Source organism: Mustela lutreola, chromosome 16 (assembly GCF_030435805.1).
Source record: "Mustela lutreola isolate mMusLut2 chromosome 16, mMusLut2.pri, whole genome shotgun sequence".
Classification (NCBI taxonomy): domain Eukaryota; kingdom Metazoa; phylum Chordata; class Mammalia; order Carnivora; family Mustelidae; genus Mustela; species Mustela lutreola.
The window spans coordinates 3,858,571-3,874,661 of record NC_081305.1 but is presented as its reverse complement, the minus strand read 5'-3'; the positions used below and the strand labels follow the sequence as shown (position 1 = coordinate 3,874,661).

General features: G+C 51.6%; 1 non-coding gene across 1 annotated transcript; it reads right to left on the bottom strand.

Moving 5' to 3' along the window:
- Window positions 1-15,506: 15,506 nt before the first annotated feature.
- Window positions 15,507-15,697, bottom strand: LOC131819036 (U2 spliceosomal RNA). Its single transcript, XR_009349038.1, has one exon. It is a non-coding gene; the product is annotated as a U2 spliceosomal RNA (small nuclear RNA).
- Between the last annotated feature and the right edge of the window lie 394 nt (window positions 15,698-16,091).

Genomic DNA, 16,091 nt, shown 5'->3' with positions numbered 1-16,091 from the left:
GGCGGCCCTCCTCCTGTCACCGCAGGGCTTGCGGCTGGGGCCTCGCTGCTCACAGCTCATGTCTGAACCTGTGTCCGGCTTTGACTCTGCTTCCTCGGTCCCTTCATTTGAATTCTGCCATCTCGTCCGTTCTGGGTGCTTCTGTTCAACCTGGACAGCTGGGCGGAGTCTCCTGCCCAGTCACGGCCCACCAGGGTGGAGAGAGGTTTGTGGCTGGCCACATTTCCAGTAGAAGAACGCCAGTGTGGGTGGGTGGTGGGCGCTCCCCATCACGGCCGGCCTCGGGGAGGTCACCCTCAGCGGCTCTGCAGGGGCGGTACCATTCCCACTGCCTGTCTTCGGGTCCGAGTCCGAGTCAAGGGCCGGCTCTACACATGCCTTGTGTTTGTGTTTTTGTGTGTGTATTTTCTTTAAATGCCTACTCTTCTTTATAGCTTTAATGGGACTTAAAAAGGCAACAACTCAAAGTCACTAGAGCACCGGAAAAATAAACCAAAGACTAGTCCAACTGAAGACTTAAAGCGACTGAAGATTTGTTTTCAAATAAATAAAGATCTTCAACTCGGGGCTTACAACAAGAAGAAAGCACGCATTTCTTTCTAGAAACACAGCACTTTACAACGTGCTTTTATTTCTGTTTTGGGACCAATTAAGGGCACAGAAGGGGTGGTCAGGCTGTGGGAAGGGACCGAGGGACGGCGTGGACCGTGGCTGCAGGCCGCAGTGCCGGGCTGTGGTGCTCGCCGTCCGCCGCTCCAGCGGCTTCCTTAACCCTCAGCCCCTAATCTCTGCACGGACGAGCCTCATCGTGATTTCTCCTGGAAACAGACCTCACTCGAATTCTCAAAGTCTCAGTGTCTGAAGAACGGCTTGCGTTTTAGAAGTTGATTTTAAAAATCTGGAGGTGTCCTCCTTGGCCCGCAGGCATGCTCCTTGTTCACAAGCAAGTGGTTGCCTGATTTCTCGTGGAGCGTGGATTCGTCTCTGTTCCCAGTGCCCGAAAGAACCACGTTTCCTCTGACTCCTGAGTGTTCTCCGCCCACAACGAAACCTTTCTCAGTGTGTTGGTGTCCGTCCTCACGGTGACTGCATATAACAGGAATCAAAGGGAAAATAAAATTCACTGAAAAAAAAAAAAAATTAGATCCACGGGGTGGACGGCGCCTCCAGTCAGAGCCTCAGTGCTCTCTCCCTGGAGCGGTGACCCCAGCAGGACCTGCCTGTGGGGTCTGGCAGGCCCGTCGCCGGCCCACTCTTGCCTGGACTGGATGGGATTAAGGCCCGGCTCAGAGCTGGAGCTGCAGGCCGGCTCTCTCTGAGGGGACCTCCCAGCCCACGGAGCAGATGACCCACACTGGGTCTTTCAACACCCCGCTGCCCGGTGCAGACACCCCCGAGCAGGTTTGTGGCTGGTGGAGCAGGAATTGGGGGGGCCAGGCCCCCCTTTCACGGAAATGATGAGCTCTTCTAAGTGATGGTGCCAGAGAGCAATAAAATCGTGGGGTCGGGGGGGGGGGGAGCGTCAACCCCAGACGCCTCTGTGCTTTGTTGCGACGGCGGTGGTTTGGAAAATACCGAGAAGCAGAACCAAGCGGCTGCCGTGAGTCTGCGTGTTCATATGGTTCGTGTTTGCCTTGGAATACCCGAAAACCCAGCCCTTCAATTTCACTTGAGTCAAAGTGATACATTGACTGAAATGTCTTGTCCTACTTAAGTGGGGGCGACTGCCAGGCTGTGCTGGGGCTGGGGGGGGCTCCCATGCAGCAGAGCACACTGCCTGCAGACGTGCCGCTCCGTGGCCTCTTGCCTGGTCACACATCGATGGGAGCCTCTGGAGCTGCTCGTGCCCCCACCCCCCGCTCCCCCCGGGCCCTGGGTCTCTCATGCTCTGCACTACGGGCCCGTGGGCCACTCCTTCTCTGGGGCCGGGCCGTCCTGTGTATCGTAGGCGGCATCTGGCCTCCACCCCCTCCCTCTGTGACACCCCACACATCTCCCTACACGGCCCCAGTGACCCCCGGTCGAGGACGGCTGCTGGAGACCGTTCTGACCGTTTGGGACTCCCTGTGAGTGCCGTCCCAGAGAGCGCACGCTTCCCCCCGCCCCGCCTTTCACAGGGTGTGACTTCTCTGAAATGAGCCCCGAGGTGGTGGGCTCTGGTCGCTCCCCCCTCTTCACGGCCAAGGAGCATCCCCCGGTGGATGGACCGCGTGCATCGGTGCGCGTGTTGCTGCCCAAGACTCTGCGGAGGCTGCTGCTTGTCTTTGGCATGCGTGTGTGCTTGTGTCTCCGGGGTGCACACTCAGGAGGGGAGCGCGGGCCCCTGCGGTAGGCCCAGGCTGAGCCCTCGTGCACACCGCCGCGCTGTTTGTTTTCCGAAATAGTTGCGCCAGTTTCTGCTCCTCCCGGCCATGGGAGAGGATGCCAGTCATGACTGGCAATTGTGACTCTGGTCACAATTGTAAATGCACCACGGGCTCCACGCCACCCTTTGGATGGGCTCAAGAAAAAGACACCATGTGTTGAAATTCACAGTAGGAGGATTGACGCTCCCCGGAATGTATCCGGAGGGGACCGGTTTAATCACACCGTATCCACTCCCGAGTTATTCTGGAAGGGGTCAAGTCTCAGAGTTCAGAGCAGCAGAAACCCCTTTTCTTCCTGTTGACCGTTAACTGAAGGCGCGCTGAGTAGTCCGGTGCCAGGTAACCGGGGGACGCTGAGTCTTCATACACATCTTTCTGACTCTTGGGAGGCGGGGGGCAGGGCTCATTCTGTCTGAAAACCTGGAAAGCGGAGCTTAGCTGGCGGTACTCTGCGGGGCCCCCCGTTGGGTCCCTCGTGGCGTGGCGTAGCTTGTCTCTCCTCGGCTTTGCTCCCGCCCCGCTGTCCCAGCCTCTGTGGGGTGGGCTGAGAGGTGGGCACTTGCTGTGCATGAAGCTCGCAAGAGTGACGAGGCCGCCTGCCTCGCCGTCCCGCTGCCCACCGGGGGAGCAGCCCCACCTGTCTCCTGTGCCTGCAGCTTTCCCGGAGGGGCCCACGCAGGTGCTCAGCTGCACCCTGCTTTTCCGAGCCACGCTCGCACCCTCAAGGCCAGTCCCCAGAGCCCAGGGCTAAACCCTGGAAGCAGATCCGCTCATCTGAAAGGATCGCCAGCCGTTGTCTTTGTAGGTTGCTTTGAAAAATCTACCTGTATGTGTATCCTCAGTTTTCTACAATGGATATTTTTTCACTTTCTAAGTTTATTTATTTATTTTTTAAGATTTTATTTATTTATTTGAGAGAGAGAGAGAGAGCATGGACATGAGCAGGGGAAGGTAGAGGGAGAGGAAGAAGCTGGCTTCCCGCTGAGCAAGGAGCCTGACATGGGACTCGATCCCAGAACCCTGGGATCATGACCTGAGCGGAAGTCTGATGCTTAACCGACTGAGCCACCCAGGTGCTCCTTCTTACTAAGTTTTTTTTTTTTTTTTTTTTAAGATTTTGTTTATTTATTTAACAGAGAGATCACAAGTAAGCAGAGAAACAGGCAGAGAGAGCGGGGGCTGGGGGAAGCAGGCTCCCCGCTGAGCAGAGAGCCCGATGCGCGGCTCCATCCCAGGACCCTGAGACCATGACCTGAGCTGAAGGCAGAGGCTTAACCCACTGAGCCACCCAGGCGCTCCTTCTTTCTAAGTTTAAAATTCTTGGTTGAGTTTCCAGCCCAGAACGGCTGGAGCCACTCCTGTCCTCCTCTGCCTGAAGACCAAGGGTCCTGGTTCCCCAAGACCTACAGTTTGGTTTCGTTGCAACCCAAGCGGCTTATTTTGATTCCAGTAATTGGGGAGCACATCTGCCAAGTCTCCACCGTCTTGGAATTCAAGCCCTGGTTTGAGAAGGACCGTGGGATTCACTGTGTGTGTCCGAATTGCAAGTATCTAATTGCACGTTCCGAACACAGGCGGTGTGAGCCTCCCGGGCATCGTGTGCCCTTCCATGGGGACGAGCTCAGCACAAGCAAAGGCCAAAGTTTGGGATTAAATCCTCCTTCAATTCCTTACTCGTTTCTAGCCTCTGGGGGGAGTGTGCCTGGGAAACATATCTTTGGGGTTTCATCAAACTCTTGGAAAATAATCTGAAAAATTTTCCAAACCCTGGATGGTTCCAGCCTGAATCCCAACTGATACTTAGTAACTATGCCCGTGGAGACTTTGCCAGTCTGTTCTTAGTACCGTAGGAGGCATCTGTGCCACGGATTTGCTCTGGTGCAGGTGAGGTCTGGGGGTCACGCTGCCCTGGCCAGTCTCTCCACCTTCACGAACCTGTGTTCATCCCCTGCCAGATACTTGCCCCGAGTCCACTATTAACCAGAATCAGATCTCGGGTCAGTTTCATGTGTATTTATTCATTCTTCAAACCATTATTGAGCACCAACTCCACGCCCAGTTTGGTCTGTAGTTGCGGGGAGGTCAGATGAGAAAGGAGGAGAGAACTGGAGGCAACTTTGAGTTTTGATCATTTTGATGAGTTCACAGTAGGCGGCAGGACGCTGGGCCCCAGGGGGAGTGGGAGGGGCGCGGCGTGAGTGCTCAGGTCACAGGACAAGAGCTGGGGGTGGGAGAACCCAGGGGAAGGCGGACTGGGCAGGGTGAGCTCAGTCTTACTCTTTCTCCAGATTATTTTCTGTCATCCGAGTCCTCTGCTTTCCGCCTGTTTGAGCTTGCCTCTGTCTGGAAAAGGTGTGCTGGAATTCTGTTGGGAAATGTGTCAAGACCTGGAGATCAATTTGGGGAGAATTTGCAACTTAATTACATTGAGTCTTCCTGCCGTAGTCTGTACACACAGTAGCTCTCATTTATTTGGGTCTTCTGATTTCTTTCGTTGGTGCTTTGATGAAAACTACAAGTCATGGACAAGTTTAGTTAGATTTATGCTACCTAAGATTTATACTACCTAAGATTTATGCTACCTAAGATTTATACTACCTAAGTATTTTGGGGGAGCAATTGTAAAGGGTATTATTTTTAGGATTTCTGCTATTAATGGTCTATTGCTAGTGTATAGAAATATGGTAGAATTTTGTATGTTGACCTTGTATCTTGTGACCTTGCTAATAAGCTCATTATTTCTATCATTTTTTTCATAGGTTAAAGTTACCTACATAGACAATGATGTATGCAAAAGGGGGTAGTTCTGTTTCCTCTTTTCTAGTCTGTACCCTAGTGATTTCTTGCAATATGTCACTCGTTCCAGTTAAATGTCAAAGGAATATGGTAAGAATATATATACTTGGTTTGTTTCCAATCTTAAGGGAGGTCATTTGGCCTTTCTCCATCAGTTCTAACGCTAGCTGAAGAGTTTTTGTAGATGCCCATTGTCAGATTAAGGAAGTTCCTTTCTCTCGCAGTATTCTGAGTGTTTTTATCATGAATGGTTATTAATTTTGTCATTTTGTTTTTTTGCACCAATGTTGATATGATCATGTGTTTTTTTTTTCCTTAGTCTGTTCATATGATGGAGTATGCTGATTGATTAAATGCTTTTTAAAAAATGAAATTTAAATTCTTCACCAGCCATGCATTCCTGGGATAAACACCATTTGGTCATGGTCATATTTTTTATATGTTGCTGGATTCAATTTACTAATATCTGTTGGCGATTTTTGTGTCTACGTTCCTGGTCTGTGCACAGTTCTTGTACTGTCTTCATATGGTTTGGGTATCAGGATAATGCCAGTCTCCTAAGATGTATCAACAAGGACCCTTCCTCTGTTATTTTCTGCAAGATTCTCTGTAGGGTCGCCGTTGTTTCTTCTTGGAACATTTGGTAGAGTTCACCAGTAAAACCATCTGGGCCTGAAGACTTCTTGTCTGGAAGGTGGTTTTTTAAATTTTTATTTTTTATTTTTCAACATGGGACGTGAGCTCATGACCCCGAGATCCAGACGGGAGCTGAGATCAAGGGTCGGCAAGCCTGACCGACTGAACCACCCCAGTGCCCCTGGAAGGTTTTTCATGACAAGTTAAATTTCTTCCATACATAGAGGACTCTTGGATGGTCTGTCATTCTGGTCATCTGTGGTTTTTCAGGAAACTTTCTCATTTGTCTGTGTTGTTGAGTTTATACATGTAAGGGTGCTTAAAACTATTATCTCATTGGCCTTTTAGTGTCTGTGGGTCTGGTGATAGCTTCTTTTTATTCTGGATGTTGATTTTGTGTGTCTTCCCCTCTCTCTTCTCTCTCTCTCTTTGGGTCAGTCATGCTAGAGGTCTGTCAAATTTTATTGGTCTTTCTGACGTAGCAGTTTCTGGTTTCATTGCTTTCCTCCCTTTTTTTGTTTTCCATGTCATCGATTCTTGCCTTTCATCTTTATTATTTCCTTCCTTCGGCTTGCTAACAGAGTGTGACTCACCCAGGGAGCGAATGCACTTGGGTCAAGCACGCACAGCCGGGAATCTCTGGTTCTAATATGAATAGTAAACGCCGTCACTCCTTAAACACGTATTTGCACCCCGACCCTTGTGCACTCCCCAGTTACACAACTGGTGGGTCAGGCTTCCTGTCCTCTCCTGCAGGCAAGAGGAGAGAGGCCCAGAGAGGGGCAGTGACGTTCCCCGGGGCACACAGCGAGGAAATGCTATGGCAGAGACTCAAACACAGTCCCTTTTCTATGGTGCCTCTTAGTCAGGATAAATTTAAAAAAAAAAAAAGAAAATTCCGAATTCTTCCAGGTAAACGCAGCAGTTACCTCCCCTCTGCTGAGGTACTTCCAGGATCTTCTCTCTCAGATGACTTTAATTTATAGGTGGGAAATGTTAGTAAAGAACAGGTAACCTTGGAAAGGTCAGACAGGTACGGCATTCCGTTTTGATGATGAACTCTGGGAAGCCGGAGACGTGTCCGTGTAGCGGGCTGCCGTTCCCCCACCAGAGTTGGCTCTTTCTCCAGGTGGAGCAAGTTTGCATCACTCACGCGGACTTTCTAACCTTCCCTTCCGCTGACCCGTCCCGGTCTCGGTCAGCGGCGCTGACTCAGAGAGGTCGGATTCGAAAGAGTTGGAACCCGAAATTTCCCCGATGCCGTCATTTTGATGAGCCTCGGGAACAGGTCATGGCGGGGGTTGGGGGGGCGCCCCAAGCCCTTACCGAGGCCGCAGGCGTGCACTTCGTCCGCTGCTCACACACTTGCCCGGCTGCAAGAAGCCGGTTTGGTTGCTGTTGGCAACCAGTTAGCAGACGTCTGTCTGCCCTCGGTTCACGGTGCGCCGGACTGTGCCGCTGTCCGTGTGGGCTGTTGAGCAGGTGGGTTTCCTTCTGCTCCAAGTTCCCGGATGCCCTGTTCTGGCTAGTCAGCTGGCGGCCATCGTCCTACATTTAACTGGGCCTTGGCGGAGGGTTGGGGGGAAGCTTCTGGCTTGCGTGCATGTGCCCCTCCGGCCTCTCCTCCTGTCTCTGGTCTGCACGGTTCCCTCCGCGTGTTTTCCGTCACTCCCACTGTCCCTTCCTGTCTTCCTTCATGTTTTTTTCCTCCTCAGCCCTCCCACTCATTTTTTTTTCATTTTCCTTTTTTGCACAGTTGCCTCTGAAGTCACACACGCTCACTGTAAACATTGTTGTCAGGCAGGAACAGAAGACAGGAACTGCCCCCCTAATCTCATCATCCACATGAGTGCACACTTCTTTCTTTCTTTTCTTTTTTTTTAAGATTTATTTTTTAGAGAGAGAGAGAGAGCGAATGAGTGGGAGGGAGGGGCAGGGGGGGGAGCGAAGCCTCAGGCAGACTCCCTGCTGAGCGCGGAGCCCAAGATCATGACCCGAACCGAAATCAAGAGTCCGCTGCCTAACTGACGCCACCCAGGTGCCCCTATATTTAGGATTTTTTTTTTTTTAAGTTGTATTTATTTGAGAGACAGAGAGAGAGAGAGTGAGAGCGAGCATGAGTGAGGAGAAGGTCAGAGGGAGAAGCAGATTCCCCACAGAGCCGGGAGCCCGATGCGGGACTCGATCCTGGGACTCCAGGATCATGACCCAAGCCGAAGGCAGCCACCCAACCAACTGAGGCACTCAGGCACCCCTAGGATTTCTTTATATGTTTAGGATTGTACCTTGATATGATGCTGCTATCCTGTATTTTTGCCTAGTATATTTCAGTAGGTTTCTCCTGGGGCCATGGAAAGAACCATCCTTTTTTGTGGCGGTCTAGGGATCTCACTGTGCGTCTGGAACTCACTGCAACCTAGTTAGGGTTACTGCTGAATTACTCCAGAAAAACGCAGGACCCTTGCAGCAGTATGTTCCGTTTGTCCCCCCCTCTGACTTTGTGCTCTTATAGTCCACACATCATAAGCCCCACAAGGCAGTGTTGCAGTATTTGCTTTCAACAATCTAGTTTATCAGTTGGTTCTTTTACTGATTGTGCTTTTGATACTGTATCTAAGAAATCTTGGCCTAACCACAGGGTCACAAAGACTTTCTGCTGTGTTTTCTTCTTCTGGGGGTTTTATTGTTTCAGGTTTGACCTGTAGGTCTAAGACTGGGTGGAGTTAACGTCTGTGTGTGGTGCAAGGTGTAGATCAAGGTTAATTTTCTGCATACAGCAGTTCTCCCAGCACCTTTTGTCAAAAAGACTCTCCTCTCCCCCATCAAATATGTCTTTCACCTTTGCAAAAAACCTGCCCATTTACATGTGGGTCTGTTTCTAGACTCGCTGTTCTGGTCTGCTGGCCTGTTTGTCTGTTTTGACACCAGTCGCACACAGCCTTGCTTTCTGTCCTGTCATCAGTCTTGAGCAGCAGTGTAAATGTTCTAACTTTGGGCTTTTCTCAAAGTGGTTTTGACTACTTTATGTTCATTGTACTTCCATACATGTTTTAGGATGTGCTCATTAATTTCTACCAAAAAAACCATAAAAACTTCCCGGGATTTTGGTTGGAATTGCATTTAACATGTAGATCAATTTGAGTTCCTCAAATTCTGGTCTGTGAACACAGTGTATGTCTCCACATATTTAGGTCACTAATTTCTCTCAGCAGCTTGGTTTTTGGTGGGTAAGTCTTGGTCATCTTTTGTGAGCTCTAGACCCTAAGTATTTCATATTTCACGGATAGCAATCATTGGTAATTTGGAAATTTCAGTTTCTAACTGTGATTTGGATTTTAGTTCTTTCAGTTCTGTAAGTTTTTCCTTTATATATTTTAGAGCTTTATTATAAAATAGGGATTTGATATATTCTTAATGAGTTGGTCTTACTATTATGATAATAAGTTCCTCTTCATCCCTGGAAATATTCCTTGTTCCAAGGTCATCTTTGATGCTAATACCACCTCCCCACTGTCTTTCAGTGAATCTATGTCTGCGGGCTTACATTTTTTCCATCCCTTTGCCTTAAGTCTGTAGCTTGATATCTAAAGTTGGCTTCTTATAGGCCACATGTTTTGCACCCTGCCTTTTTTTTTTTTTTTTTTTAAGATTTTATTTATTTATTTGTCAGAGAGAGAGCGAGTGAGAGCGAGCACAGGCAGACAGAGTGGAAGGCAGAGTCAGAGGGAGAAGCAGGCTCCCCGCGGAGCAAGGAGCCCAATGTGGGACTCGATCCCAGGACGCTGGGATCATGACCTGAGCCGAAGGCAGCTGCCCAACCAACTGAGCCACCCAGGCGTCCCTGCACCCTGCCTTTTTTATACAATATGGTAACCTCTGCATTTCAGTTGCATTGTTTAGACCATTTACATTTAATATAAACTTTAGCATAGTTGAGGTGAAACCTGCCGTCTTATGCCTTGTTTTCAATTTGTCTCATCTCTCCTTTGCTACTTTGGTCTCATTTTTTCTGTCTTCTTTTAAATTAATTGCCTGGCTTCTCTGATTCCAATTCATCTCTATTATTTGCTCGCAGATATTTAAAAAGTTGCAAGTTCATCAGGGACGTATAGATAGTAGAGGTTTCCCCTAAAATAATGGGACCAATTACAAGACGATTGGTTAAGGAAAAGGTCAACAGCAACGATGCATATTTAAATTTGCCTCTGGTTACTGCGAGGAAACAGAATACACTTAACACCAGAAGCATTTTATTCCTTATGCGCATAGTTGTGGTATCTGTGGTTGGAATCATCACAGGAGCAAGGTGGAGAGTTCTGGAAATTTGGGGGTGACTAGAACATGCAGAAGCCCAGCCGTTGGGAATAACGTTCTCACCTCTGCTCCCTTCCCTGTGGTTCTCCTTCCTTCCCTCACACTAAGGCAGGGAACGGCAGATTCCATGCTCCAAACCTGTCCTGGCCAAAGGACATTACGCTCAACTAGAATTTTCTAGCTCGTACCATTGTCAGGTGCAGTTCTTGGGTGAGCTTCCGTGTCTCTCTGTCATATCAGTTTTGTGCCAGGTGCCCTACCCAGAGCTTTACCCCCACTAATTCATCTACTTCTCCCAACAGCACTCTGGGGTCCATGCTGTTATTAGCCCCACTTTATGAGGCCCAAGTTCTTAAGGAAGCTGCTGGGATTTAGGCTTGGGGTGTCCACTGATCAGAACCTGTGGCCTTAAATGGCCTTAACCCCTCGGCTATCCCAGGGATGGCCCATCTTGCTTAGATCTCCTCATTCTGTGTTTCCTTCCCAGTGGCTGAAATGAGCGTTGGCTAACTTCACAAGGCCTTCTAAAACATCTTCCCCTTCAACTGTGATCCCCGTGCTGGTGCTGGGGGGGCCAAGACAGTGAGACACGGTCTCTGTCTTACACGTGCTTGTCATAAGAAGAGGTGAGGGGACAGGCAGCTGTCGTGTAGGGATGTGGAGTAGTCATGAGGCACCTGTAACTCTGTGCCTCTGCCTTGTTCCCGGGTGTGCGTGTCCGCTGAGTGAGGGCAACGGGTCACCCGGTCTAGGCCGGGTTCAGCTGGGCTTGCCTCCGAGCTGCAGGTTGGATCCAGTTCTCCTCCACACATCTTGGTTCTCTGCCCAGTTCTCCAAGGGTCATCTGGGGAAGGGGTGGCGTGGTCTCCTTCTGCCTTCCCAGTGGCAGAGGCCCATTGGTCAAAGCAAGTCACACAGCCAAATTCAATGTCAAGAGGTGAGGAGTACTCTCTGCCCACCACAAGGCCATGGCAAGCCCCAAGGCGATAGGACTGTGGAGCAGTGGTCTAGAGGGTGAAGAAAGGGACGGATGACTCAGTTTACCTTACACAGCCAAGTAAAGTAATCTGCATGATGAATGCACAAAGAGAGGAAGTGCTGGGCAGTGAAGAAGACAGGGGTGTCAGACAGTGCAGCCCACCAGCCGCATATCTTCACACAGCAGGTCGTGCTTGTGCTGGGTCTTAGGAGGTGGGGTGGTGTTCCCCAGGTGAGGGAGGAGGTAGAGCATGTGCAAAGGCCCAGGGGTAGGAGCCCCCTATGTGTTCAGAGGGTAGAAGGAAGTTGGGTGTAAGCGTCTGCAGGCTGGGCGAAGGGTTGGGTGCGGGAGAGGGACGTGACCCCAGAAAGCTGCCAGCAATGAAGCTAACTGAGGTCTGTAAGCGTGGAGGGGCTCAGGGTCTTGGGTCTTCCGATGATACTTCTGGCTGCAAAGTGAGCAAAGAGCCGCCCAACAGTAATGCCTGTCGTTTTCAGTAAGTGTCGGGTGACTGTTGCATTCGAAGCTCTCAACAACTTCGTGAAACAGGTTTTGGGTTTTTTTTTTTTTTTCTTTACCATACAAGTCAGTAGAGGCGCCTGGGGGCTCAGATGGTGAAGCCTCTGCCTTTGGCTCAGGTCTTAATTCCAGGATCCTGGGATGGAGCTGGGCATCAGGCTCTCTGCTCAGTGGGGAGTCTGAGTCTCCCTCTCCCCCGTCCCCTTGCTTGTGTTCTCACCCTCTGTCAAATAAATAAATAAAATCTTTGAAAAAAAATACAAGTCAATGAATTTTTATTTATTTTAAAGTCTTACCTCATGGGCGGAGCTTAATGAGCTGGAGGCTTGAATATGGTCTCTTGTAGCGGAAGGGAAAGGTCGAGAGTGGCTCTGAACTCGCTGTGTGATTCCGTTTATCTGACATTTGAGACCCGGCAGAGCTGGGGGGTGGGGGGAAGGTGGGGCGGGGGCCGACTGGGGAGGGCCACATGGTGTGACAGCAACCCAGTGCTGGTTGCTGTTACGCGGGTGGAGACGTGTGTCAGGACTCCGCGGGGCGGGCCGTGTGTTGTATATGGAGGGACCTCTAGTAGGGTTGACTTAAAACCGCCTCTGAGGCCTCCTGTCGGGCAGAAAGGGGGTCAGCGGAAGGGGATCAGGCTTTCAGAACCTGTGATGTGCCCTTGTCTTCTGTGCTGTGGGGCACATGACCCTTTCTGCTCTCAGCCGAGGCTCCTTCTGCCCCGGAGCAGGTGGGCTGGCCTTGCTTAGCAGGAGTTCAGCAAGAGATGAGTGTGGGTTTCGCTTTTCCGTCCTTCTCAAGTCCTGAACGCTGAAGTGGGTAAAAGAAGAGATTCCTAAGTCCCTTTAGCTCCCTCCACTTGCGCATCAGGACTCAGGCCCCTTGGACTCGCCCGTCAGGCTGATCACCAGCCGGAGAGGAGAAGAAATCCAGCGCTCCATGGAAGAGGCATCCTTGCAGCACAAGGAGGTGGGAAATTCTTCCCTCCCAGTTCCCACCAGGGAGATGACGAGAGAGGGGGCTGGTGAGAGCCCCCCACGATGTGACGTGGAGGGGAGAGCTCCCTGCACTGGGCTCCAGCTCCAGTGGGGGGGGGGGGTGGGGCCCCGGGTCCCAAGCCCCAGCTGCTGGTGTGGCTGGGTTAGGGTCAAGACCAGCCAGAGGCGAGCCCACGCTTGCTATCGTGGGTTGAGTGGCGCCACTAAAAAGATCTGTGCGAGGGCTAGTTCCCAGCATCTGTGAATGTGACCATGTTTGGGAGGAGTCTGCAGATGCGGGCAAGCAGCAGCTTCCAAGCTGAGATCGTCCGGGACCACCTGGCTGGGCCCTGAGTGTGAGGACGAGAGTCATTGTAGGAAGAGGAGGCCACATGCGGATGGGGGCCAGAGGCTGGGAGATGTGGCCACAGGGGATACCCGGAGCCAGCAGAAGTTGGAAAAGGCAGGAAGGATTTCCCCCTAGATCCTTTGGGGGGTGCATGGCCCTGCCGACACTGATTTTGGACTTCAAACCTCCAGAAGTGGGAGAGAGTAAACCCCCTGTTGTCTCAAGCACCCCCAGTTTGTGGTCGTTTGTTCCGGGGTCCCCAGGACACTGATCTTGCCTCCTGTCTCTTGTAGACGGACCTGGAGGGCTGGGGGTGTGCTGTCTGTCGTCAAACCCACAAGGACCCCACCCCCCACCCCCACTGGCATCTTGGGAAGGGGAGGGCCGAGGGAGACACAGGGGTGTGGTGAGAGGCTCTGGGTGGCACATCTGTGGACCTGGGACCAGAGACTTCCACGTGCACGGAGCTGAGGTCGGACGAGAAGCCCGGGTACTGCTCATTGTCCAGGTTCAGTACCGATCCCCGCACCAAGCCAGTCGCCCTTTCCAGAAAATAAACACTCCTCTTTGAATAGTTGCCCTGTCCCACGGAGGTGAGAAGCGCCTGGAGGACGGCAGCTCAGGGAGACACGGAGGACGCACGGGGCTCCCTGCCCATGGCCTCGGCCCCTCGCCGGTCCAGCCTGCTGAGGGCTGCTGCGGCCGTGCCCGGGCTCCCGGGTCGGGGCAGGCCGGCTGCTGCCCACCAGGACGCTGCAGGCAGGCGCTCAGGGGCACTGGGGGGTGCCATGACAGCCATGAGGACTCGAAGAGAACTCCCAGATCACGCAAAATCTGAGACTGGCCACTGTCTGCTTTGCATCTGGAAAGTGTTACTCGATCACTAGCAAAATAATCAGGGCAAATCCAGGGCATTTCTGGTAAAGGGGCTGTTCGGAGGTGCCTCTCGGAGCCGAATGACTCAGGGCTGTGCAAAGCGCTGTGTGGTCTGCGAGCCGGCCTGCTGCCCTGGCCTTCCGCAGCGTTCTGCTGATTCATGGTGGTTTCCCCCTTGAGGGGCGGCGCCAGGCCCCCAGCCCGGCGCCGCAGCCACCCAAAGCCCTTTCGCAGACGCCTCTGATCCTGGGTCTGTGTTTGTGTCCTACAGCTGCTGTGACAAGTGACCACCACCTTAAGGTCTCCAAACAACACAGATTTACTATCTCAAGTTCTGCAGGTCAGAAATCCAGAGTGGGTCTCACGGAGCTCAAGTTAAGGTTTCTGTAAGGCTGTATTCCCGCTGGGACCTCCAGGGGAGAATCTGCTTCCTGGCCGCCGCCAGCTTCCAAAGGCCCAGGCGTCCCTTGGCTCATGGTGCCCCCCCCCCACGCCCGCCTTCAGTGCATGTCACTCCCACCTCTGCCTCTGTCACCGCTTCACCTTCTCTCTGCTGCCCTCTCACAAGGACCCCCGGGATCACACGGGACCCATGGGGTAATTCAGGCGAATCTCCTCACTTCAAGATCCTTAATCCCATCAGCAATGTCCCTTTTGCAATGTGCAGTGGAACAGATAGCATAGTAGTACTACAACAGTGTAGTAGAATTCCTGTTCACTCGGACCCTCAGAATGTGACCCTCTTGGAAAGTAGGGTCTGCACACCTGTGCGGTCATGCTGCATTAGGATGTGCTCTGATCCAGGCACCGGCATCTTTCTGTAAAGGAAGGGACATCAGGATCAGGACGCACAGGGAACATGGTCATGTGAAGACAGAGGCAGAAGCTGGGGGGCAGAGGAGACACGGAATGCCAGCGATCGCCCGCGACCACCTGGAGCTTGGTGACACCTTGATTTTGGATTTTCGGCCTCTGGAACCGGGTAGCACACATTTCTGGTGCTTTACCGCCTTTGTGCACCCCACCTTTGTGGCTCTTGGTCATAGAAGCCCCAGGAAACAGATGCATCATGTGACATAAAACATTCACAGGGGCCCGGGAAGAGAAGGGGACATCTCTGGGGGGCCATCACTGTGCTGGAGACAGTGGCCTGGAGGTTTCACCCTTCAGAGCCTCAGTTGTGTGCACACAGGCAGGGTGGGCAGCCCCTCTGGACCTTGGTTCCTTCAAGGGAGAGGGGAAAAAACAGCACATGCCCTGCAGTAGGTGTGAGGACTGCACAACAGGGTACACAGATCATATTAGAAGTTCTTACTCCACGAGTACTGAGTGGGCACACGAGCATCAGGTGGTGGTGGGGTTTCAGAGCTGGAGGCCATCTGGGGCCTCGGAGAAGGGAACGGCTCTCTGTCCTGTGATGACAAAGCAGGAGTTGAGCCAAGGTCCGTGCAAAATTCCAGCTCAAAGGTGTGGAGGAGCAGAGACGGTGGACCTTGGCCTGAGCTGTGGGGCGACTTGTGTTGGCTTACTCAGCCATAACAGAGTAGCGCAGACTGGGACTTAAACAGCAGAAGTTGGACACCATCCATGAGAATGACCTCATTTAACTTTAATTACCCTCTTAAAAAAAAGATTTTATTATTTTGTTATTTTAATTATTTTATTATTATTTATTTATTTATTTATTTTTTTTCTGGTGTACCGGTCCTGGAAGTACTGCAATACCAGGTCGATGCGTGGAGTGGACGGAGCAAGCTCCTATTCCAACTCCCTGCTCCAAAAATCCATTTAATATATTGTCCTCGGATAGAGGACGTATCAGATATTAAACTGATAAGAACAGATACTACACTTGATCTTAGCCAAAAGGCCGAGAAGCGATTATTATTTTATTATTTTTAAGTAATTTCTATACCCCATGTGGGGCTTGAACTTACAGCCCTGAGATTCAGTCCCACACGCCACCAACTGACCCAGCCAGGCGCTTTCCTTAATTACCTTTTTAAAGACCTGTGTCCAAATACAGTGCCTCTCTCAGGCACCGGGGGCTGGGACTTCCACATGTGAATTTGGGGGCCACCAGGGGCACAACTCAGGCTATACCAGAAGTGCAGAATATCCCCCAGGGAATTTTTACTGTATGGGTGGCTGTTTGGAGGGAAATGTTTGGCCTCAGAATCATCTCTCCTTGACCACGTTTGTCTTCCCAGGACGTGATCTGTTAGTGTCCGCTGCCTAACCAGGGTTCCCAAACTGCAGGGGGTTCCAACGGGGAC